General features: G+C 47.7%; 1 protein-coding gene across 1 annotated transcript in view; it reads left to right on the top strand.

Annotated features, from left to right (window-relative positions):
• Nucleotides 1-358: 358 nt before the first annotated feature.
• KCNJ15 (potassium inwardly rectifying channel subfamily J member 15) overlaps nucleotides 359-25,529 on the top strand; it is a 38,354-nt gene continuing 13,183 nt past the window's right edge. The window contains exon 1 of the mRNA XM_036350570.1: nucleotides 359-546. The gene's annotated coding sequence lies outside the window, so the exon portion shown is untranslated. The remainder of the gene's footprint in view (nucleotides 547-25,529) is intronic.

Raw genomic sequence — 25,529 nt, 5'->3', positions numbered from 1 at the left:
AAAGGAGGGTTAGTTAGAAAAAATAATCTGCTTATTTACTTATAGTTTATTTAGGCAAAGGGACCTTAAAAAGCCTTTGAGAAGAGTGGCTGAAACTTCTTCAAAGAGTAACTGGCGTTCTTTAAAAGGGCATAGTGTTCTTTTACACAGGTGTCTGCAAAGCTGAAGCAGGGTGTCCATTAGCATTCTCTCCTGGTCTGTAGATTTCCTTAAGACACACTGCTGACATCATGGTCTCTCTCTCTCTCTCTCTCTCTCTCTCTCTCTCTCTCTCTCTCTCTCTCTCCCCCTCACTTTTTTTCCTTCCCTTCCTCCCTCCCTCCTTGGCCCTCCCTCCCTCCGCCCAGTCTCTTCCAATCTCTTTCTTTCTCTCTTCAGCTCCTCCAGGTAAACCCTACTCAAGCTTGTACCAACTTGTTTTTTGACTGACAGGGAGCAAGGAGAGCTGTCTTCATTCCGAGGGAACCCGAACACCTATGCTCCCAAGGCGACCTGCCCAGACAGCAGCTCACCTCCCGCCAGGAGGGTGCCTCGCAGCCCTTGCAGGTAAGGGGCAGGCGGGGGTCAGACCCAGAGCCCGCAGCCTGTGGGAGCGAGCTCGGGAACACGGCCCTTCTCAAGGTAATGGAAGAGTGGGATTCTTTTCAAACTCCCTGGAATCATTCAAGACGGCCAAGCTTATCTGCGGGAATTTACAAGTGCTGTTTGCATGTGGAAAACGGGTTCTTACTTAACGATGGGGCAAAAAAAGTGCTTCATTCTTGCCTGTGAAACAGTATCCAGATGTTGTCTTGTTTTTTGCGGGTGTAAGTGAGCTAGATGAGGGGGAAGAACTGCTCCGACTTCTCTGTCCGTGTGGGTCTCTCCTGCTGTCTGTCAGGTCAGGGCGAGTGCGTTACTGATTCTCAGAGATTAGAGAGCTCTTGGGGTCGTTCCCTGGCTCTGATTTCTCCTCGGTCGGTAGAGAAATCAGTTGAGGTTGCCGTAAGGCGAAACCTTGGTGGACTAGTTAAAAGTCTGCTACCTATCCTTACGAGAAAGAGTTATGTAAGTTTTCCGTGGCAGGTATAAGGAATGTAAACAGTTCTGACTTTGCAAACTTTCGGAGCCTTGCCCACGACCGACCCCTACATAATGCGCTTGATCGTCTGGGTATGATTTCGAGTGCCTCCCGACCCTGCTCGGCTAATCAGTGTAACACGGGGTGAAATTTCCACATTCCTCCCGAGAAACTAGTTTGTTTTAATCTCCTCCCTGCACTTCCGCGTTTAGCTGCCTGGAGGAAATAAGAGTTTGTTGTTCAATGGATGTTTCTTGACCTCACAATTGCTTCTCAGTCCCAGGTTCAGGCACTTACAACACACGCAGTATTTCACTTGGGAAAATGAAAGACCCAAGTTGGTCCCACTCCATTCAAACACTCAGATTTACTTCTTCTGATCGGAAAATACCGTAACCTTTTTTTTTTCTCTTGACCTAAAGGAAGGACTTTGAAAAACATTACAAGTGATGCTTAAAGTTCTTTTTTTGAAAACTGAAAATCACACACACACAGAACCAGCTGCTACCCCAGGTCCTGTCCCAGGCTGTCTACTCTGGTAAATGTTTAAGCAAATATGTAATGATCAACACTAGCCTTGGGTGGAAACCTCTCTCCACTGAAAATTGTCCTAGGAATCCAAAGAAAAGAGTCACATTCAACGACAATGCCTTTGCAATGTCATCCCTTTATGAAAACGAGACACCAGGAGACTTCCATGTGAACAACAAAGCACTTACCTCGCCCTCAGCTCCCGGCTGTGCTTTCCTGGGCTTTATTTTAGCAGACTTCCTCCCTCCTAGCTGCGAATATAATAAATTACCCGAGAGAGAGGCGACCCAGAGGTCATACGGCCAGTCTTCACAAAAGGTTAGGCGGTGGAGGAGTTTCACCAAATTGCCAGTAGCCACATCTCAGACGTGTTCACGGAATAACGGAGCTGACGTTTCTTCTCCGAGTTAAATAAACTCATACACCGTTGGGGATTTTATAGACATAGACCCCGTTGAATTCTGTGATTCTGGTTGCTTAAGGAAAACACATTTTTAAAAAGTCCTCCCACCCTCTTACCACTCCTGCCTCCCTCCAACACTTGTGGTCATCTTAGAGAAAGTGCTATTTCCCCAATTTCCGCCTTTCACACTTCTAACCAGTGTGGACAGCCCTGCTTGAAGGGGGAGGGGAGTGGGGGGGGGGCGAGCGAGACCCCAGCCTTCCCACTTCACCGCCCCGGAGAGCCAACAAAAGCAGGTCGCTGGCTGCATTGCATGGGGTTCAGCACACGCCTGTGAGGAGGAGGCTGGAAAGACTGCACAGTCTCGTCTCGGTGCATGTGTGCATGTGTGCATTTGTGTGCGTGTGTGTGTGTGTGTGTGTGTGTGATTATATACCTAAATGACAACAACAGGCTTGGTGCAAGGAAAACCACTGAGGTGTGGCTCTAGGCACTGCACAGAGGCCAGCGTTTCGGACTTAATCAGTGTATGTCAAGCGGTTGACATCTCCTTTCCTGCCGCACCCCCTCCCCTCTGTTCGGCTGAAAAGCTGGCTTCCTCTCACACGTGGCTTCAGAAGCCAGGGCTGTGTGTAGACTTGCCCGGTGAACCCATCAGAGTCTCAGGACCCCGCAGAACAAGCCCCGGGCCCCGCACAGCTGTGACAGCCCCTGGGAACCCTGGGTCGAGGCAGTGCAACCTCCCCAATCGCTTCCCTCAACCGCTCGTTTAGAAATAACTCAGCTACTGTCTTTTCTCCACAACTCTAGTACATCCCAGCAGAGTACATCGGTGTCTCCAAATGCGTTGTTTCAATTCTTCTTTGAAGTGGTAATAACTCTGCTCTGGAGAGAGTCAGGAAGCTCTGGCAGGTTAACATTGCTGCTGTGTGTGCAGAGGGGAGTGTGCTGCTTACAGAGGGAAGTGCAGGATGAGGGTCAGGCTGGGGTTCTTCACCCTCCTCCTGCCTCTCTCCCTCCTGCCTGCCTTTCCCCTCCAGGCAGACTGCCACGTTGGGGTGGGGCTTCTGGTGCCCTTGGAGGGTGGGCTGTGTGGCAGGGCTGGGCACCGGGACAACAAAGGAGCACAGGGAGCCAAGGGGGGTTCACTGGGTGTGTGCCCCTCAAGAACGCTGTGCCGTGGGAGGACGCAGATCTGACCCAGCACCCCTGGTTCTATGATGCCACTCAGGCCGCTTCCTGGAGCAGGTTATCCAGACCTGGAGGGGCTTGTGGCCTGAAGGGCCAGGCCTCCCCCAAGGACAGGAGCACAGGGAAGACTGCCCCCTACTTGGAAAGGGAGAACAGAGGGTGTAGAGGGAGAGAAGACAGCATATCATCTTTTTATAAATATGCTAGAGGCCCAGTGCATGAATTCATGCACAGGAAGGGTTGGCCGACCCACCCTAATAGGGGCCCATCTGGCATGGCTGATGGAGGGGAGGCACCACAGGCAGTTGGCCGGCCAGCCCTGCCCCCAATCGGGGTCTTGGGGGCCATTCAGGAGCTGGGACAGCTGGGAGGAGGGGCCGAGGCCGGCCAGGGGTAGGGAGCTGCTGGGGGCCTGGATCAGGCTGGTTGGCTGCTGCAGTGCACATCATAGCCATGGGTCGTTCCCCCATTCTGGTCGCTGGGCTTTTATATATAGAGATTTTTTTTTTTTTATTGATTTCAGAGAGGAAAGGAGAGGGAGAGAGAGAGAGAAACATCAATGATGAGAGAGAATCATTGATCGGCTGCCTCCTGCATGCCTCACACTGGGAATCAAGCCTGCAACCCGGGCATGTGCCCTTGGACTGGTATCGAACCTGGGACCCTTCAGTCCACAGGCTGACACTCTATCCACTGAGCCAAACCAGCCAGGGCTAGTATATAATCTTAAAAATCAGGGTCTGGGGTAGTTTTATTTGCTAAGTGTTATTTGGTTGAGTTGAAAGAGAAAAAAAAGAGCAGACAGACATCCTGATAAAGACAAGGCAAGAAGTAGTTGTGGAGGAGGTGCTGTCTGCTCTGCAAAGCGCACTTGGGGTCCCCCAGATGGCAGCGTGGTCCTCTCACTCACTGTGATGCAGCCAGAGTCCACACAGAACCCCTCACCACATCCCAGGGCTTTTTAGCCAAAACAGACTCTGCTCATTTCATGAAGAAAGCTCCGTGCTCCGGAGGACTCTGTGCCTCATCGCTTCCCCGAGCATTGTGCCTCCCCTGGGGGGTCGGGAAACCCAAGGTCGCTGCAGTCCCGCGAGCCTCTCGTTTGCATGCAGCCTAGTTCCCGAATGCGGTCTGTGCTTCTAGACCTAAAAGCCTCCAGTACAAAATTCCAGGGATTTTTGTCATGGGATGAGATGAACCAGGGTTGCCTGCTCATGCTCACTGCACCAGAAGGTGAGCGGGAAGAAGAGCGAGGTGCATGATTTTTTGGTGCAAAAACATGCGTGGTAGGAAGCAATGAAGAGTGAGTCTGTGCTGCCTCCGGACGGAGGGCCTAGAGGGAACATGGGAGTGAATTAGCCACGGAGTAAGTTCTGTTTAGTTCTCCCTGCAGGTCAAATTCAGAGCAATTCACAGGTGCATGGTCCACACTGAACTGGGCCAGCAGCTCCTCCACAGAGCTGCCCTGGCCCCTCACACCCCCATCCAGGGTTCCGAGTTCAGGGAAATGACATCCTGGAACCGACCATGTCCCTGAGATGACAGATCACATTAGTCCTCAGAGTCAGAAGGGGTCATCGGAGTACAAAGGAGCTGGCTTGGAGGGCACACACCACAGTCAGGATCCAATTCCCAGGGGCTGCTGAGGACCCAGGAGTGGGGTTTGGGTTGCGACCCACATCCTGTTTCAGAAGAAGGGTTCTGGCTGAAATTCTCGTGTGCTTCTCCAGTGCCAGCGGCACCAGCGGCTGATCAAGGTTTGATGAAGCTTGCCCAGCTGGTTTTGCTCAGTGGTTAGAGCATCGGCCTGTGGTCCAAAGGGTCCCGGGTTCAATTCTGGTCAAGGGCACCTACCTCAGTTGCAGGCTCCTTCCCAGCCCGGGCCCTGGTTGAGGCATGTGTAGGAGGCAACCAATCGATGTGTTTCTCTCACATCGATGTTCCTCTCGGCCTTTCCCTCTCTCTTCCACTCTTCCTAAAAATCAATAAAAAAAATAGCCTTGGGTGAGGATTTAAAAAACCACAACACACATTCGATGGAGCTTGAAGGTTATCCTGTTACAGAAAAACCGGAGAAGAACCAAGCAATGCTTAGAGCAGCGGTTCTCAACCGGTGGGTCGCGACCCCTTTGGCGGTCGAACGACCCTTTCACAGGGGTCGCCTAAGACCATCCTGCATATCAGATATTTACATTACGATTCATAACAGTAGCAACATTACAGTTATGAAGTAGCAACGAAAATAATTTTATGGTTGGGTCACAACATGAGGAACTGTATTTAAAGGGCCAGAAGGTTGAGAACCACTGGCTTAGAGAGATGGAGTTACATTTATTATTACACGCGGGCCCAGAGGAAAATGTCTCTCAAATTCTGGGTGAAATCACATAGGAAGTTTCCCGTATTTATGCCATTCCACCTTCTTTGTCTCCCAAATATGGAGTTTTTCCGGTTCCCTTTGCAAGTTCTTAAAGGGCCTTATGTGCTGGGGCTTTGAGAATTCAACCAAAGGCTTGGCCTAACGCCAGCACTGATAACTTCATCTGGAGAAGGTTTAATGGCCTCTCTGAACGGGAGTAGTCTTATTTTCCTTATTATTTAAGCCAGCAAGCATCTACAGAAGCCAGAAATAGCAGCGTTAAAATTTCAAACAGCAGTTTTTATATAAGATGGATGCTTCAATCCAGCTTGGGGTCCCTCTTCAAGAAAAATTGTGACTATGAAATGAGGTACAAAGCTGTGGAGAGGGTGGAAGCAAGTGCAGCATGAGTTTCATCGACCTCATGACAAGCCCACACTGAGTCATACATCGTAAAGGCCTGTACTTGTCTCTTGAAGCGATGGTTGAACTCATGGATATAAATTTTAGCTGCTCACTGCCCTCTGAGTAACTGAGAAATGATCAGCAAAGATACCAAATAATCATGCTGCTACAATCTAGTGACCAGTGAGGCTATGTGGGAAATCGATCTGGGCAACATCTAGAACGTTTCCCGTGTCATTGGCACATTGCCGCGAGATGTAGACCTTCCTGCACGTGGCTGACCTTTTGGGTCATAACCAGGCCAAGGGTAAGATGCTACGAAAGCTCTGTGTCTCCTGCAGCTGGGGGTGTGGGCTCTAAAATGAATGCTCCACCGTTTCCATGCGAAAAGGCCATGTTAGAACACGAAGAACAGCAGGCGAGCCATGAGCCTAGAACTTACAATGATTCCAAATGCACGAAGCACAGGCTTCTCCTGTCACTGGAGGCGAGCCCCAGTGAAATATCTGGTATCTGGCAAGAGACAGCCCCTTCTTCCTCGGCTCCTGCCGCTGCTGTTTCCAGTCCCGATGGCCACTGAGGGTGTCCTTTCCCGGGAAGAATGTTTGCTAACCTCGTGCCTACCGTGCACATCGTGCTGTCACGCAGCCATGTTTACATCTTCAAATATTTGCTGACTGATAGCGTGCTCCCTCCACGTCCTGTTTGCCAAAGAGCACAGCCGGCTCCCCCCTCTGGCTTCTCACTTCCCCAGTTGCCCTCTGTGTCTATTCCTGCCCCTTGAGGACACATTTGAAGTTTACCTTCTGCTTAGAAACACCATGGAATTTGGCATCATCCATTGTCTTCCTAACAACCCCATCCCCACACACCTGCTGGGAGTTAAGGAAATTTCGAGAACACCTTGCTCCTTTGTCTCGAATTCTCTAAATACCAAGGAATGAAGACCCACCCTGACTGCTTCACATTTTTAAAAGTCCAGGAAAGAATTTGTATATAAACAGACACATATTTACAAGTGCAGCATGGGCGGGTATTCACCATCATGAAACCGACTGTGTGTGTGTAGTGAGAATATCTCAGTGTCAACAATGGCACAACACAATGGTGCTTTATTTGTTTAATACATTTAACATTTTGTTTAACATTTTAAATCTACAGTTTCCACCTAAGATTCCTATGAAAGATTAAGTGTCCTCCAAAATTCTCCTCTAAACAGTGTTTTTTAAAAAAGTTCTGTCACAGTGACATTGATCTTACCGTTGCGCTTTAGCCAAGGAGCTGGGTGTCAGGTGACATGACTGGGCTCCTGGCAATAGGAACGCTGTGATAATCTGACCAAGACACACTCAGCGTTCCAGCTCCTGGCACCAACCCCTGCATGTCCCTTAGGGGCAGGAGAAAGACTGGCGTCTCCCAGGCAGGTCAAAGCTGCTTGAGGAAGAGGAGGGCAGGGAGGGTTCCAGCCTTCATGACTCAATTTCCTGGGAAAAGTGGGGAGACCCCTTAGATGCTGGGCCTCTGTTTCCTGTCTCAGGGGCTTGGGGGCAGCAGCGGTTCCCCTGGCCGGAAGGCAGGAGGGGAGTTCTGAAACACTATCACGTTTGACAGTAAGCACCGTCTATTCTGGGAGGTTCTATTGGCAAGCAGAGTCCTGAGGAGCGTGTTGTGTCATTCTTGCTCCACAAGAAAGAAGAAGGTCTGTGCTCAGGTAGGTTGGGGGAGCCCGTCTCGTTGTCATACTGGGTAGTTCCCTCTTGGAACTTCACAGCTGTCGTTACCACATTAATGCTGCACCAAAGGCATCCTGAACCTTGCATTCCAAGGTGTCCAACCACGTCGGACTACAGGACTGTCTCTGCCGCCACCTACCTCCTTACAACCATCAGTCACTCCTCTGATTAGCATTTCGTGCAACCCCGTTGGGGGCACTTCTGCAGACTGTGGTTGGTGTGGGGTGCAAAGTGTCATGTGCTCCAAGAAAGAGCAGGTCACAAAGTCCATGCTCCACTGGACCGTGAGCTGTACCTTGGGGACCCTAGCTACCCCGCAGGTGACTGGCCAGCTTTTGGGATTGCAACATGGCCATGGGCAGGCAGCTCCCCAGATTGATTTACCCTTAGTTTCGTTAAATCCATCTTATTCCAGAAAGGATGTAGGTGAGTTTACAAAGACACATCCAATACTGTCACTCAAATGTAATGCGAGTTAAAAGAACTACTAGTATAAAAGAGAAAAGAAAGTTAGGGCATGCCTCAAAGAGGTAATTTGATAGGATAATGGACTTACATGATTTTTATCTATTTTTAAAGGTACCTAGGAATGAAATGCATACAGAGCGCCTCTCATCTGCGACTTCAGAACTGAATGTAGGGTTTAAAGATGCTTCATGTTTGAACCTGGGGATCTTTTAGGCCCTCATTGAATCTAGTTTTACATGCACCATATTTTAGAATTCTTTTGAAAGACTGTGTCTTATTGTTTTCTTTCCATTACTATGTGTATAATGCATTTGTCTATAAGTGAGATTATAAACTTTCTCCTTTGGCTTAGCCTTGTTCTAGCACCACCGCCAGAACAACATCAATGACCTGCCAGGCCTGAGCTAGGAACCTTCTCTAGCCCTCCCTCCAAATCCCGGACACCGCTGGTTCGTCCCACCTGGCCCTCCTTCCTATGGCCTCCCCACTTCTCTCTCTCCCCTATGGGTTGCAAGCTCAGTGGCAATGGAGGTTCTACCTGATTCTTCTTCCGTGTTCCCAGAGCTTGGGCTGAGTTATTCCTCAGACGGTGCTTGTTGAATCTGCATACATCAACGTGGAGGCACAATTTTTCTTATAACTCCCTCTCCCGTTGAGTCATGACCTATGTCCATCCCATCCTGCAAACACACAACATAGACCTTTTCAACTGAAGTGTTTTGTAAGTTACTTAGATCTGAAAACTCCTGGCCAGTGCCTTTCCTCTCTTGGTGAACATTACACAGGGATAGATTGGCTGCTGGAATGGCGTACACAGGATGGTTAAGGCGGGAGACGCGTGCTTATGAATGACAAGAAACAGGGCACCACGTACCTATAATATAATGCTTGTGTAAAGCCCATGGAGGGAAGATAGGAAACATGCAGAGTACTCCGGAAAGAGGGAAATTGAAATAAAACAGAAGTAAGCGCCGAGCTGGCAGGGTTTGGTGTCGAGCATGCTCTCAACATTGGATCCTGGGGAAAAAAAGAAAGGAGGAATGTGCTGCAGTCCAGGGTGGGAAAGGTGATTTGATCCATGGTGTGGTCCATCCAGGAGACAAGGGAATTCATGTGATTTCAGTCTCCCTTGAATGCTATGTTTAAACACGGTCTATGTTAGCATACCTGTGGCAATAAGGGTATTTGGCTGTCAATGTGTTTTAAATTGTAAGTTGAAGAGAATGTTCTAAGATTTGCCCATTTTAAAGATGAAATATTATAGGACTAACACTTACAAGAGCCACTTTTCCGTGATTACAATCACATGCATTTCATCCCGCCTGGGAGCAGCCTGCACCAGTACGTGGGGTCTCAGAGCCGAGGGCTGCGTGAGGGTATGTATATCTAAGCATAAAACTCATAATGATGGATATTAACGTGTCTAGCCCAATATCCTGGGAGTGTTCTCTAAACTGCTTTTGTACAGCGCTTTGCTTAGCTTTCAGTATCTGAAAAAGCAGCTTATGACTTACTTGCCCCATAGTTGGTAGAAATGTATATTTAATGAGGTTTTTCATCAACTCCCATCAGGATTTGGGTAGCTGCATTCTAACCCTCAGGAATTTCCAGGAGACACACATGGAGAAGGCCAGTCCTGGATCTCAGGAGCCTCCGTCTGCTGCTGGGAGGAGGGGGTGGTAATGGGGCAGGACACACAGTAAAAACTTCCCTAGCACAGGAATGGCTCTGATGCAGAAAAACGCGAGGACAGTGACACGAGGGCTTCACAAAGGGCTGGGGACTGTCAAGAAGGAAAGCCCAGTCCTGGCCCAGTGGCTCAGGAGGTTGGAGTGTCGTCCCATGCACCAAAAGGTTTTGGGTTCAATTCCCGGCCAGGGCACATACCCAGGTTTTGGGTTTGATACCTGCTTGGGGCGCATACAGAGGCAACTGATCAATGAAGCGGATCAATGTCTCTCTCTCTCTCTCTCTCTCTCTCTCTCTCTCTAAAAATCATTAAAAGCATATCCTCAGGTGAGGATTTTAAAAAAAAAATTAAATTAAAAAGAAGGAAAGACCAGATCCATTCGGGACAGTCGAGAAGAGCATAGGGCATTTGCGAGTGCCTTGAAGAGTGAGCAGGACTGCACAGTCACCCCGGGAGGAGAAGCTGTCAGAGGCCCGGGGAACGCAGGCACAGGGTGCACAGAGGACAAACACAGGGAGGCCCATGTGTGCTGAGGGCTGTCTGCTGCAGGGATGGAGAGGGAGAGAGATGGCAATGATCATGATGGTACTGATGGCCACACTGCTGAGTGCTCACTAAAGGCTGCATCGTTCTAGGTAAGCCTTGATCCACACAGTAGCCACCCATCCTGTAGGCACTCCTATTGGCCTTGGCTTAGAGATGAGGGAAGCAGGGAACAGAGGCAAAGTAACTCGCTTGGGTCATGGGCTTCAGGAGGGGTGAAGCTGGACTTTGAAGCGAGGTCATTGGCCACTAAATGCCACACCCTTACGTGTTATGCCTTGGGATGTGGGACTCAAGGGCAGGCTGCCTGGGAAGGACGTTTGGGGCTCATTGAAGGTTGCAGGTGTCCGGGGTTCTGAGGTGCACGGTAGACTGTCAGTCCGGCTGTGGTGGCCAAGGGACTGGGGGAAGGACACTCTGAGAGGCTGGGTCAAAGGACTGGAGCCCTGGAGCAGAGCAGAGGCCGGGGGAAGAGAAGGGAGACACCATGCAAGCAGCATGGAGAAGGCAAACCTCGGGGCTGGCACTGGATTAGGCAGGAGAGCAGGGGTTAAAGGTAGGCAGGTGGGACCTGCAGGAGGCCAGCATTTGGAACCAAAACTTCGGAGAAGTGACTGGACTTAGGGAGAACAGTACGAGGCCCGTTTGGACAAGTCACTTCTGGGCAGTTGTCCAGGAGAGGCGTCCCAGGGGGTGTTGGAGACACAGATTGGATCTCAGAGCTGGTGAGCCTGGTGAGCTACCATGAAGTGATGGGCTAGGCATGGGCAAGAGGGTCAGGTGGGGTGTAGGATGCTGCGAGAACGCGAAGGGAACTAGGAGGAAGAGTGTAGACTTTGGGGAACATAACTGCGAGGGGCAGGAAGGAGGAAGAGGAAACATCCACCAAGCAGAGAGAAAACGAACCATCAGAGAAGCAGATAGGAGACTGAAGAGTCTTCTGACCCAGTCGTAGCCGAGAGTGGGCATTTTCTGAGTAAAACCTGGTTACCACGAGTACCACCTTGACTCGTGAATCGGAGAAGGGGAGAAGCACGCTTGGGATGTGAAGGAACATAGCCATGGAGAGTCTGAAGGTGCCAACAGGGAAGATGGTAGCCCCCTCCCAACTCCCTCTCCCGGGGGAAAGTCAGAGGGATTGAGAGATTATTGTTTGGCTGGTAGACCAGAGTCCCCAGATGTCTGGGGGAAGGCTCGTTCTACGCCTGGTAGTGGTGAATGTCTTTTCCTCTATTTCCTGTTCTAAGTATGGCTAGTACATTCCTTCCCTCCTTGAAGGCAATCAAGTTATTCAATAGATTAACATTTATCATGATTTTGAAAGTGTGTGCTTAGCATGGAGGGACGGTTACATGTGTTCCTGAGGAAGATTCCAGCAACTTAGAACTGGGAAAACACCTGGATTTGACAAATTACGTGCTTGGGTGTTCTGAGTCGCTCTGGATTAACTACAAGCCCATTCTTGAACGTGTTTCCAATAAAAGGGGGAAGATAATGCAGTGTCCAAATTTGCTAATTACTGTGATGATTAAAGCAAGACTTTCAAGTGCAGCCTTTCATAAACTTGGAGACCTTTTGAACACAAACAAGATCTGACAAAGGTAGTCATACTGTGGTGCACAAATGAGGGAACAATGCCAGTTCCCTCGGGACAGTGCATGGCTGCTGGCCTTGTCCCCACGGGGGTGGGGGGGTGGGGAGTGTGCTGTGCTGAGACCTTTGTCTGGTTTCCCAGTGCCGTCCTGGAACTAAGTTAAACTTCAGCAAAGCCAAAGTGCTATGGTCTAGTCCAGGGGTGGGCAAACTTTTTGACTCGAGGGCCACAATGGGTTCTTAAACTGGACCGGAGGGCCGGAACAAAAGCATGGATGGAGTGTTTGTGTGAACTAATATAAATTCAAAGTAAACATCATTACATAAAAGGGTACAGTCTTTTTTTTCAATAGTTTTATTAATTTCAAACGGGCGGGATCCGGCCCGAGGGCCGTGGTTTGCCCACGGCTGGTCTAGTCGTTTGGAAAACCCTGGAGTAGGGTTAAAAGATTTGCAGCCTTAATTCTCTTAGCAAAACGTCAAATAATATTTTGAAAACTTCTGGAAAGGAGAATATAAATACCTGATAAGAGTTCTTGAAGTCCTACAGAAAAAAGAAAAGAAAAGAAAAAGATGCCCGAACTGGTTTGGCTCAGTGGATAGAGCGTTGGCCTGTGGACTGAAGGGTCCTGGGTTTGATTCCAATCAATGGCACATGCCTGGGTTGTGGGCTCGGTCCCCAGTGTGGGGTGTGCAGAAGGCAGCAGGTCAATGATTCTCATCATTGATATTTCTATCTATCTCTCCCTCTCCCTTCCTCTCTGAAATCAATAGAAATATATTTTTAAATAAAAAGATGAGAAGGCAGTGAGCAAAAGCCCTGACATTCCTGGGGGTGAAGTCCAGGTGTGTGAACTCCTGGCCGTAGCACCCTTGGGTGGGGAGCTGAGCCTCAGGGTCGTAGCGCTCTGCAGGGCAGGTGGGGAAAGATCAGCAGAGGTCAGCTCCTTCTTTCCCACCGCAGGCCTCCACGCTCCTGCTCTGAGTCCTCACCATCTCCCCCACCCCAGCTCAACACAGGCTTTCCTCAATGCAGCTGGTGAAAAAATAAAATAGAAAAGCTACACTTAGAAGTAAAAGCCCTGGCTTGTGATACTCCCCCAGGTCACCTAACTTCTCAGTTTCTCTTCTGTAAACTTGGAGCAACTCCACCCCCGGGGACAACAGAGGAATCAAATGAGATGTTTTCGGGGAAAGTGTTGGGAAGCTACTTCTGTCTTCTATGAATCAACAGGCAACAAGAATTCTCAAAATCACCCCAAATGATCCTACTTTCCCTTTTACAGTTTCGTGTGTGTGGTTGTGTTTTTGTTGTTGTTTTGTTGTTGTTGTTGTTTTAATTTTACTATGAAGAAACTCAGAATTCAGAATCTAAGTCACCACCCTTACAAAAACCTTAAAGCATTGTTTTAATTCTTTTTAACTTATAAAAGGGATCATGCCCTGATAGCTACTCAAACTTTCATGAACAAAAGTTGAGATCTGGACGAACTCATTCTCTGGCTTTGCCTCTAGACATGACTGCCGTTCTCCACGGAAACTGAAGCAGAAACCACCCTCGTAATTATCTTTTTGAGGTCCATTCTCTTCTGTTAAAAACCCGTAGCAGCATTACAATAGTAACTTTCTCCTCAGCTTTATAAGGAGAGGAGAGTGACGAGAGAAAGACTAGGAACTTGGCATCCAAGTGAACCATGCTCTGGAATTCGGGTGGGTCTAGGAAAAAGTACAGACTCCAGTGGAAAACACATATGGGTGTGTGAGAAATCCCTGTAAACTAGAAATTGAGTACATACTGCACAGGCTGGTATGGAAAGAAACCACACGCTCTCTGAAATCAGGGAGTAAGTTTGGCAGCAAGAGAGCACCAGGTGTCCTGGGACTTGGGGACGTTTGCAATTAGTACCAGGCTTCTCTGGGTCTGAGCACCCTCGGTAGCATGTGCATCCACCAGGTCTCCTGGAGCTCTGTGTTAGATCTGCGGACCGCCAAGGTTCTCCATCACTTGACCTCAATTCCCCACCTCCGTCCTCTCTTCCCTATCAGCCCCGCCCAGTCACTTGGTCTGGATTCGTCCCCACCTTGTTGCCTTTGCCTGTGTGGTCTCATTCCTGGAAGCCATCATTTCTTTCCTTTCCCTCTCAGAGTCTCATTCTCCCCTTCAGAGCCTTTCAGGCCCATTAAGCTCGGCTTTCCCTTCCCCACGGAGCCAGACCACGTCCTCCCTGAATTTCATCTCTCTAGGCTGAACCAAACCCAGCCCGTGTCTGTGCCATGAAGCATGTATCTATCATGTCCTGACATGAGCAGTGCAGGCCCCACCTCTTTCCCCAATCAGGTTGCAGGGCCCTGGACAGCCGAGGGCACAGGGCACGGGGCTGAGCAAGAACCAGCCACTCCTCGCTGAGTCCTGCCTTGAACCTTGAATTGGGGGCACGGCTCACTATTTGTAACCTCAGTCTAACACCAGGCAAGCGTCATCATCTCCCTTTTCCCAAAGGAGGAAACTGGAAATCAGGGCGATGATATCTCCTGTCCAAAGTCACCGGCCCCGTTCCCTGCGTCGGCCCGGACACAGCACTCTGACGTTAAGTACCTTGCCCCACGGTTGCAGCCAGAAGACCAGAGAATTGAACCCAAGTCTGCGTATCTGGCTCCAACCTTTACTTCCACTATATCGCGTTGCTTCGCTATCAACAATATGCTCATGACAAAGTTGAGCATGGGGCAATATTAGATGAATATGCGATGATTCGTCCCATTTTGTCAGAACCAAGGGAATAGGATAACAAGCTGCAAATCTGACCAGAGCCGCACACAGTCTTAATATATATAAAAATCCTAGATATGCATATGCATTACTTCTCAATACTTTATTTTTAGAGCAATTTTGGGTTTACAACTAAATTCATAGGAAGAGACAGGGATTTCCAAATCCCCCCACCCCCCACAGGCACTGCCTCCCCCATTATCACCATCACTCACCAGAGTGGTACCTTTCAGACCAAGGGTGAACCTGCATGGACACATTGTCATCACCCAGAGTCTTGGTTGACAATCGGGATCACTCTTGCTGGTGTACATTCTATGGGTATAATGGCACGCATCCACCAATATGGTATCACATAGGGTGGTTTTCCTGCCCTAAAATCCTCTGGGCTTCCCTTACTCATCCCTCCCTCCCTCAATTCCTGGCAACCACTAGTGTTTTCCTATCGCCCCAGTTTTGTCTTTCCCACGGTGTCACATGGCTGGGGTCATGCAGTAGTCCTCTCAGATCGGCTTGTTTTACTTACTGATCGGCATTGATGCTTCCTCCATGTCTTTCCACGCCTGTGGCTCGCTGTCCCCGGGTAGTTATGATGGGACCAAGGCAACACTTGACCTTTCCTCTTCTTTGATTTATAGTAACAGGCTCGAAAGATTTATAAGCGCGTTTGTGTTATTGTCATCTGGGTCACATATAATTCCATACATGCCACATGCCTCATAAAAATTTTAAATGTAGTAGGCATGTTTACAGCTCCATTTCTCCAATAGTCAAGGACATTACTGAGGGGCAGCCCTGCTCTCATCCATGGAGCCGCCTCCTTATGGGTACCAGAAAACCCTCAAAGCAGTGGGGTCTGAGCTGAATGAGCTCTTACCTTTCCATCTCCTCTTAGTGGCAAAACTAGCCGGGGCAACGCCCAGGACAGGTGTTTTTATAAAACTTCCCTACCTGCTTCCATGAGCTCAAGTTTGTAGTCCAGTCTCTCTGAGCTTTTACTTGAAATTTTACTTTATAGAAAGTTAAAGCTTAAGGGCTTTCTGAGAACTGCTAACATGTGAGGCTCGACGCCCTCCTTCCCACCAGAGAGAATGGGGGCGGGGGGGGAGAATTCCTCGTGTCCCCAGGAACGTCTGAAAAGGGACAGAACACTGCTCCCTTCCAGGCCTGGGTGGCGGCTCTGCTAGCAGGTTTGGTTGTCAATAACTTTACAAAAAACTGGAGTTATATCGGATATAAACACCTTTCGATGCAAGGGGCTGCCTTTCACCCATTAAGACCAAAGGTCCGTGCTGGGAGCCCGGTGCCCAGGACCTCTGCCCTGGAGGTGGGTGAGGCTGCTCACTGCCCGGCTCCCGCCTCCTGGGGTGGAGGGGTGTTCCACCCACTCCCTCAGCTGTCACCTAAGCAGTAGCCCATAGGTCTGGTTTGCACACAGGTCCTCCCAGCTTCCTCCCTAGAGAGCCGGGCCCTTCCTCACTTCCCCAGGTCTCTGGGATCTTCAGCTGAGCTGGACCCCAACACCCGGACTCCAGGTAAGACCCCTTGAGTGGAGCGCTGCCCACTTATCAACTAGGAAAGGGAAAATAAAGCACTCAAACCTCAGAGGACCGGGCTTTCTGGAAGGTTCGACCAAAGTGAGGCATCTTGACCTCAGGCGTAACGTTTTTCCTACTCTCCACTCTTTAATTTCGACCAGTGTCTATCTTACAGATTTGAAGCTGAGACTTGTGAAACTGCTAAAAAAAAAAAAAATGATCAAGTAGTACCACATGAGATTGCCAATATGGCAGTAACCGTGTCAGGAAACAAGTGATTAACATTGTACCATAAACAACGCCTTTGGGTGTGAAGCTAATAATAAAGCCTCAAACACGCCTCTAAAAGTAGCAATTAGCTATTCGTTCAGATTACATTTACAAATAAGTAACTGGCAGAGTGAGTGCGGAGCTTTTGGTCTTAAAGACCCGGATTCCAATGAGAAGATGTCTAACAAGTCCAGCTGTCTGAAAAGGCACAGCTACTTAGGTGTATTTCTCTCAAGATTTTGTGCTATTCACGAGTCTCATTGCATGTGAGAAGTGACACCATTCTTAAATTGTTAAACAATAGCAGCTGGCCAGTGACCTCTACACTCTGTCCAGTCCACCACATTTTACCTTAGGTTTTCGGGATCTACCCAAGGCCTGGTTAGCTCTTATTCACAATTGTTGAGAGTGATGAGAGATTCCACTTATATTACTCTAAATTAATCCCAGCTCTGTGAGGTGAGTCACATTTGTATAACTTTCTTTAATATCCCTAGCTGTGGCCACCCTAATATTTGAAAAGCTCCTTTACGCCTTCCCTCCTCCTCCTCCTCCTCCTCCTCCCCCTCCCCCTCCTCCTCCTCCTCCTCCTCCTCCTCCTCCTCCTCCTCCTCCTCCTCCTTCAATATCCTTTAACCACTATCTCTCCCTTTTCTCCCAATATTCACAAAGCAATTTCCCCAGCTTGCAAATATAAGAACCTATTCATCTCTAATCACTTTAGCCAATCTGTTTTAATGTTGTATCAACTATCTTATTCAATTACCCATAGCACTTGAGATTTCTGCCACCAAAATTTAGGTTGTGTATTTTCACAGGGCAATTCATTTGAAATCCAGGATGGCTCATAGAACAAAGGGCTTTGTGTGCACTAACCTCACAGAGCAGCAGTAGCTCTGCAGCTGAAGGCTGGACACTGATAGTTAAACATTCGATGAGAATGTGAAACAAGTAAATTAACTCTCAGACTCTCACGTGCACTCAAATATTCGCCATGGGCCATCCTGGAAGAGAAATTTGAGGTCATTCTGCCCAACCCTCTCATTTTACAGATGAGAAAAACAGGACTAATGGATACCTAGTGATACTAAATTATAGCTCTTCTAAAACTAGATAGCAGAGCTAGTAGGCTTCTTAATGTGCTCAATCACTATACGGACTCCATGAGCTGATGAGTGTGCTGCGACCTTGAGCGTTTACATTCTGTGGTTTTTCAAATGTTTATGTTTCTAATGTGGTATTTGTAAGCCCCAGTCCCGGTAACCTATTACCACAGGGGCCTTGCCAATCCTCAGCTCTGGGCAGCCCACCTCTTCCATACCCCAGCAGTGTTCCCAGGCTGCCCGGCCATGGCAAGGACACCATAGGTGTAACGGAAGATACCAGTTCCTGCCTGGGAGCCGTTAGGGGCCCTTGCAGTTGGCGAATTCCTTTCTTCATCTCTTATCACCATCCCTACATGCTACTCCAGAGCTAGCCCACTTTTGCTTCCCATCCTTTAGCCTGTTCCTCTCACACCAAGGACCACCATTCCCTGGACTAAGAGCTCAGTCCCTCCATTTTCATCCTCTACTGCTCATTTTTTCTGTACCTTTTCTTCTCCTTCTCCACAACTGGAACCTAAGCTGCATGAGAGCAAGAATCTTGATTGTATCCCCAGTGTCTAGAACAGTCTGTGTTCAATACATACATGTGCAATGGTGTTCAATATATACATGTGTTCAATACATACCTAAGCAATGGACATATCACTTCTCTTTCCCTCCTGTCTTAGGGAAATAGGTGTCCCTTTCCTTTCTAAGATTTACCCCACCCCTGGAAAACCAGTGCCTCCTTGTCCACTCTCAAATCTTGGACCTCTAGGTCACGTCCCCTTTTTTGAAATATTGCCTCCCTAGTTGCCCCTCTGAGGAACTGACATAGCTGTTCAGCCACGTGCTGCTCTTTCTCCAGCTTCTTTGCTGGGAAGTCCTCTCTCCTCTTCAATCCAGGCAGTCTCCAAGAATCTGCTCTCAGCTGCCTTCTGCTCTTCATATTTTTCTTTTTTGCAAATCTCATTGACTCTTATTTGGTCAACTTCTACTTCTTGTGCAATGACTCCCAAATCTTCACTACTAGCCCCAGATTTACTTCCTAGAGACGGGCACCTCAATGCAAGCAAGCTCAGAGTCAACATCATCATGATGCCTTCAACGCCTTCTCCTTATCATTCAAGGTTTCCTCTTCATCCAGGCACCAAACCCCATAGTTCTCCCAGCTCCAGTTCCCTCATCACCACTTCACCTCTCATAGGGGCACGAATTCCACCTGGTGGTAACCCAAAGCAGTGATGCTCCCAAGTGCATGCATTGCTTGGACGAATGCAGAAGCCTCCTAAGTCATCTCTCTATAGCTACTGTCTCAACCTACCTGGCTAGCTGGACCTGGTTGCTTCTGAACTGTTGGGAGATCAAACTTTTCAGTTTAACCTCCATGGTCTTTTAAAATCTATCGCCAGTGTAGCTTCCAATCTGGCCTCATACTAACTTTCTTGAGGCACCACAGTGATTTTCAACCATGGATACACATTAGAAAAAAATGGGGAGCTTTAAAAAGTAGAAAACTCAGGCTCCTACTCATATATCCTTCTCCTTGCCTCCACGAGAGATTCTGATTCAATTGACCTATGGTGGAGCCATAGTATTTGGGCATTTGAAAATCTCCCTAGGTGTTTCTATTATGTAGCCACTAGAGGCTCAGTGCATGAAATTCATGCACTCGGGGCGGGGGTGTCCCCCAGCCTGGCCTGTGCCCTCTCACAGTGCAGGAACCCTATGATTGATTGCCCCAAAGAGGTAGGCTGGAGCCAGGGGTCCCACCTCCATGCCACAGGAGCCACAGGCCCTCAGGTCTTGCCGCTTGGAGCCATGGGACCCACCTCTGCACTGCACATGCAGCGTCAAGCCCCCATCCACCCGTGCGGGCATGCAGCCCTGCCCAACCACGTGCGCCTGCTGTGCACGCAGCCTCCTGGTGACTGCTTGTTTCGCCGTGAGGGCGTCACAGTGTGAGGGCGTCATGACCACATAGGCTTTTATTTCAATGGTTCTCAACTTCCTAATGCCGCAACCCTTTAACACAGTTCCTCAGGTTGTGGTGACCCCCAACCATAAAATTATTTTCGTTGCTACTTCATAGCTGTAATTTTGCTACTGTTATGAATCATAATGTAAATATCTGATAAGCAGGATGTATTTTCATTATTAAAAATTGAACATAATTAAAGCATAGTGATTAATCACAAAAACAATATGTAATTATATATTTGTTTTCCAAAGGTCTTAGGTGACCCCTGTGAAAGGGTCGTTCGACCCCCAAAGGGGTCGTGACCCACAGGTTGAGAACTGCTGGTATAGATGGTTGAGAATCATTGGTGTACTCTATGCATCAAATGAGTACTCAGGAAAGTACTTTACCACCACCCCATACTTCTTTGTGGGAAATTCCCCATGCAATCAATCCTCATCCCCCTGCTTCTTCTTCCCAACAGAATGCTTGAAAGCTTCTGTGATTCTTTGAGTTGGAAAGAATACCCCCTTCTGGAAATCCTTAGTATGTTTCTATATATCTCATTCATGCATGTGAGTCGAGAAGACTGTTATATACAGCAATATAGAGTAGAATAAGACAAGGTCCCTGCCTTAGTACTCCTATAGTATTTAGAATGAGAGAAAAATATGAACCAATGAATAATGTAAGTTTTATGGTAAAAGTATAGAAGTCTTCATGAGACAGGGCTTAGACATGAAGGATTCTATTCTGCTTGGTGTAATAACAATTTATGTATATGTCATCTCTTCTATTGGATGGTATATTTTTGAGGGCCAGAACCATGCATCATTCACTCACCTTTATGTATTTCAAAGACCACATCTTTCATATAATAGTATTACATGTTTGCTGAATAATTGAGTCTGTGAATGGTATGTTGGAGACTAGTGGTCATTGGAGGAGAGTGGCACCTCCAAGAAAATAGTGCCATAGTTCAGTGTCTGGCCAGGGCAGAGGGGTATCCTTGCATTGAGGTGCCCGTCTCTAGGAAGTTCAAAGACCCATGTCATCATTTACAGTTCTAAGCTGTGTGTGAGTTTTAAAATTACCCTCTAACATTGTTCCATTTTTTTAAATGGTGAAAGAATAGCATATTAGAAACTACATCCACTTCCTCCTGATGGAGAAGGTGGTAAATAAACTTAGCCCCTTTGATTTTAATAAACAAATCCTATAGATCAATGGTCTGGTTTGCTGTCTAATGGGAAGAACTAGGGGGCTGGGGGAGGATAAGGAGAAACATCTGTACACCCAACAGATCCATGGCTTCCCTCTTTCCCTCATGACTGTGCCATGATCTTCAAATTAAGCCCTTGGGCCTCTTAAAGATGTGGTCAAGAAAGCTGCTAAAATGGCACCCAAATGAATGGATATCAACAGGACCAAGGAGCCAGTGTACCTGTGAAAGTATCTGTGCTTCTCCATTGGAAATCTTCAATCCTCCCCACAACTCCAGGTCTGATTCATCACCCCATAAGAAATACACTGTCCTCAGTGGGGGAAAGCCAGATCTGGACATGTACTCTGGGAGGACACTTGTGAACCACAGCAGACGTCATTGACTGTGTGACAGGGTTAGTCCAGCTTCTGGGAGTGCCTGCATCAGGAGAGATAACAGAAGTGTTTCTTAGCCCAGGGGATTTCAACACTATGGAAACTCCTTTCCCACAGAGATAGAACAATGTGTAAATATTATAAGTCACTCCAAAGAAGCAATTTAGAAAACTTCACATGTACTGATAAATGTGTTGAAACCATTCACATATTTTAATTTATGGATTGATTATTAGTCCATTTTTTATTATTCTGTTGACTCATTTTAGAGTGATGAGTATGAGTCATTACAACTTTTGGGGGGGTACCTATTGAATGTCAGGAACAGTGTTACTGTGGGTACAGAGATGAACATGGCCCCAACCCTGCCCTCAAAGAACTTGCCACGTGGAGGGGAAAACAGGTACATTGAGAGAAAATCATAATTCTGCTCTAAGTGTGGTGATGCTACATATTAGTGGTAAAGGAGAGTTGTGGGGGGGTGGGGTAAAAGATCCTGCAGTGGGAAGAGATTGCTGTGGGAAGAAACACAGACTTTTGAAAGGTTATATTTGCATTTAGAGATATTGGCTTTAAAAGGAAGTTAGTTGGGAAGGAAGTCAAGAAAAAGCCAGAGATGAGCAGGGTGAAGCTATGAAAGGGCAGGGGAGCAGGGGATGGAAACGAGAATTCTCTAGGTGATATTATTGAAGATATGTGGCCATGGTCAAGGGTTGCAAGTGGTGTGGCACAATGCTGACTCCCTGTCAGGGAACACTCCCTGTCAGGTTCCCCGCACCTGGGGGAACAGAATCAATGGGTGTGGACAAGACCTTTAAGGAGGAAAGAAACGCCACTTTCCTCCATTTCCTCATTGGCTGTGTGATGACTCTTCAGCCCACACGAGTATGTCTTCACACATTCCACCAGAATCACTAGCAGCTCAGCTGGTGGGCACATTGTGTTCCTCATCTTATTCAACACTTCATAGTATTTCATACTATTGCTATGGTCTCCTCGTGATGACTTTTCTGGCTCCTTCTCAGCACCAATTCAGAAACCACTTCTTCTTCTTCTTCTTCTTCTTCTTCTTCTTCTTCTTCTTCTTCTTCTTCTTCTTCTTCTTCTCCTTCTCCTTCTCCTTCTCCTTCTCCTTCTCCTTCTCCTTCTCCTTCTCCTTCTCCTTCTCCTTCTCCTTCTCCTTCTCCTTCTCCTTCTCCTTCTCCTTCTCCTTCTTCTTCTTCTTCTTCTTCTTCTTCTTCTTCTTCTTCTTCTTCTTCTTCTTCTTCTTCTCCTTTACATGGCACTTTTCCAAATCCCTATATTCCAAATTATTCTCCTCGCTAGACACACTTCTTCCCCACTCCCACAGCTTGAGATGCCACCTTCAGGAAGCCTAGACTCTGGGTCCCAAACCTCTCCATTGTGTGTGTTAAACAGGAATGTGTGGTCTTGCTTGGATGTCAAGTTGGTTAGAGACCAAGTCCTGCTTGGCTGTATTATGTGTTTGTGGTTGTGGACCCAGATTCAGGGGAAGCATCTTTATAATTCTGTCATATGTCACTATTCACTGACAACAGTTACACAGCATAGATGATGTAGATATTTGAAAATGCATTTGCAACCACTATTGTATAGCACATAGTGGCTCTGAAATTAGGCTGAGGCATATGGTTCCACCTAGACCAAGGTAGTCTTTGGGAAGTTGTACTAGGACACACAAACTTGACTCAGTGGGTAGACTTTGTGAATTAAGAGAATTTTATTTGTCAATAATGAGTGCATGTGTATATATGTGTGTTCACTCACATTTATTGAGGACTATGTGTATGTGTGTTTCATTTTTCTCCTCTTCTTTGGTCAAAGAGCATTTGAAAACCATTGACTTCCAACCTCAGTGGCCCATCAGGGTGAGAGTGTGTGGAGGTAGCTCTTATTAGTCAGAAACTCCCGATTTAGCCCCCTTCCCCTTAACATTAGCATCACAGGACCTTTGACAATCGGGAGTGGCCAAGACCTTGGTTTCCAGCTATGCTTCTCATAAAGGAACTTTCCAGATAGAAGCCAAACACTGGAAAAGAACTGCTGACTACAGGACTGTTTGTAATACTGTACGGTGATTTATAAACAGTCCTTTAAAAAAACATCATAAAGTCCGCTAGTGACCTTGAACTTTCTACCATAATTAAAGCCGTATGCCCAGCAAGCTTCTGAGAGGCCCCTTCTCGGCCAAGTTCTATGAGAGAAACCAGCCTTCCTGGCCTCCACCTGAATGAGGTGCCTTCTCCCAGCATCTGCAGTGGTGCTTTTCTATGGCCACTGTGGGAGAGATGAGGACTGTCACGGACACTGTCTTCTGTGTTCTGTGCTACAGTTCAGATGAGCAGCCCTGGTTGCAAAAGGCTGATGCCACTCATAGGGCAGCCTCCTTCAGCCTCAGCCTCCCATCACCTGGGAGCCTGTTGGAAGTGACATTCTCAGAACTCAGCCCAGACCCTCTGAATCCGAATTTTCATTCTAATAGGATCCCCATGGAATCTGCACATTAAAGTTTAATAACCACTAGCCTAAAGCAATGGCTTCGAAATTTCACAATCCCCCCACACACACACACACACACTCACACACACACACACACACACACACACACACGGAGACATACACGAATGATACATACATTTTTTGTGCCATACTAACATAGGATGTACATTTTTAAATATGCACAAAATATAAACATTTCAAAGGATGCAGTAAAGTCTACATTTGAACAATTCTATTGCTATCACCTCCTTGCTGCCCGCTCTTGGATCCCCATGGCTCAACACATAAGAGATGCCTGCTCTTAAGGAAGCAAATAGAACCAAGGGGCACCTGAGGCCACGTGGGATAGGAAACACACATGGAGAGTGATGTGTTGGACCAAATGGGATATATGACACCCCAAGTGCTTATCAACTTGGTCAGCTTGAGAAATGTAAAACCCATTTTCTCTTCAAGGCAGAACGTTGAAGGATAGGCTGTATACTCTGAATCCAAATCGAGTCTAAGTCTGTATTTCTAGCTCGGTCATTCAAGTCAGTGACATATATGTGCCCCTCCACAACCCCCACCCCCAACCCTACTTAGTTCTGAGCTGGTTCCCCTCTGACCCAGAACAGCATATCCCATATCTTCATAGGAGCCCCGCCAGTTACTAAACCTGGGCAGCTCTGAGTGCGCTGGGACGGCCTCTCTGCCCGTACTTCTCCCTCCAACAACAAGTCCCTATCATTCGGCAGGCCTCGCGCTGGCATTAGGGTTGAAAGACAAATTAAATACCCACCAGAGCTTCGTTTAAAGAGAAAGAGAAGTTTCTAAACAGATCATGACATCAACACCTTGAGTTTGGTCGTGAGGTGTGGACAGTTTGCAAAAGGCAGAAGAGAGGAACAAGAGAAACTCTCTCCCTGGGAGCGGGAGGAGGGGACATTCAGGGGTGAATAGGAGTTTTCCCGGCCCAGGGCACAGAGCAGGAATTTAGGGTGAAGGGACCTGTCTGAGCAAAGGCCCTGGGCAGGAAGCTGCTTTGCCAGCGTTACTCTTCGGTGAAGCGCAAACTCTTCTAACCGAGTCAGTGAGAAGGAGCCTGTGTTCACATGAACAGTCACCCCCTCACTCACTGGACGCCGGTCCTGGGATCTGCACAGTCACAGTGTGTCTGAGAGTCACTTCTTCCTTACGGTTTGGCCACGACAGCGGGTGGGAAGTTTCTCAGGAGGAGCGCAGTCAGTGCTGCCCATTGACTATAAGATCCGGGACGTTTGGGGATGGTCTGTGCTGGGGAAATTGACTTTTCAGATTAACTTCATTAAAATGGAAAATCCGATCGAAAAACGTTCCTAATTTTGTTTTCCTTTGAAGAGATAACCGCGGTGAACATTTTAGAGGCATTGCGTTTTAATCCGCCTAGAGAGACCATGAGAGTGATCACACCGTGCACTCAGCTTTACCTATGCCTCTCTCTAGCTTCACCTGTCCAGCTTTGCCATGATTTTTAAAGACTACCTAATATTTCAGTGTATCAATATTTATAAATGTAAAACCCATCCTATATTATGGGCGACCCAGGTGGGCTTAAATATTTTAATAGCATAACTAATGCAGAGAACATGCTTACGTATAATCCTGACATTTCTTATTCATTCTTAGACATACATTTACTGGGTCAAAGAGTAGAAATCCTTGTGAACTTTGAGTAAACCTCATCAAATCGCCGCCAGAAAAAGCGACGCCAAATCACTCCAATGGAAGCCATGTACAGAGCCATTCATCTCCTCCATAGGCTTGTACGTGAGGAATGCTGACATGGTTTT

This window comes from Myotis myotis, unplaced genomic scaffold (assembly GCF_014108235.1).
Source record: "Myotis myotis isolate mMyoMyo1 unplaced genomic scaffold, mMyoMyo1.p scaffold_m19_p_2, whole genome shotgun sequence".
Classification (NCBI taxonomy): Eukaryota; Metazoa; Chordata; class Mammalia; order Chiroptera; family Vespertilionidae; genus Myotis; species Myotis myotis.
This window is presented reverse-complemented; position numbering and strand designations above follow the sequence as displayed.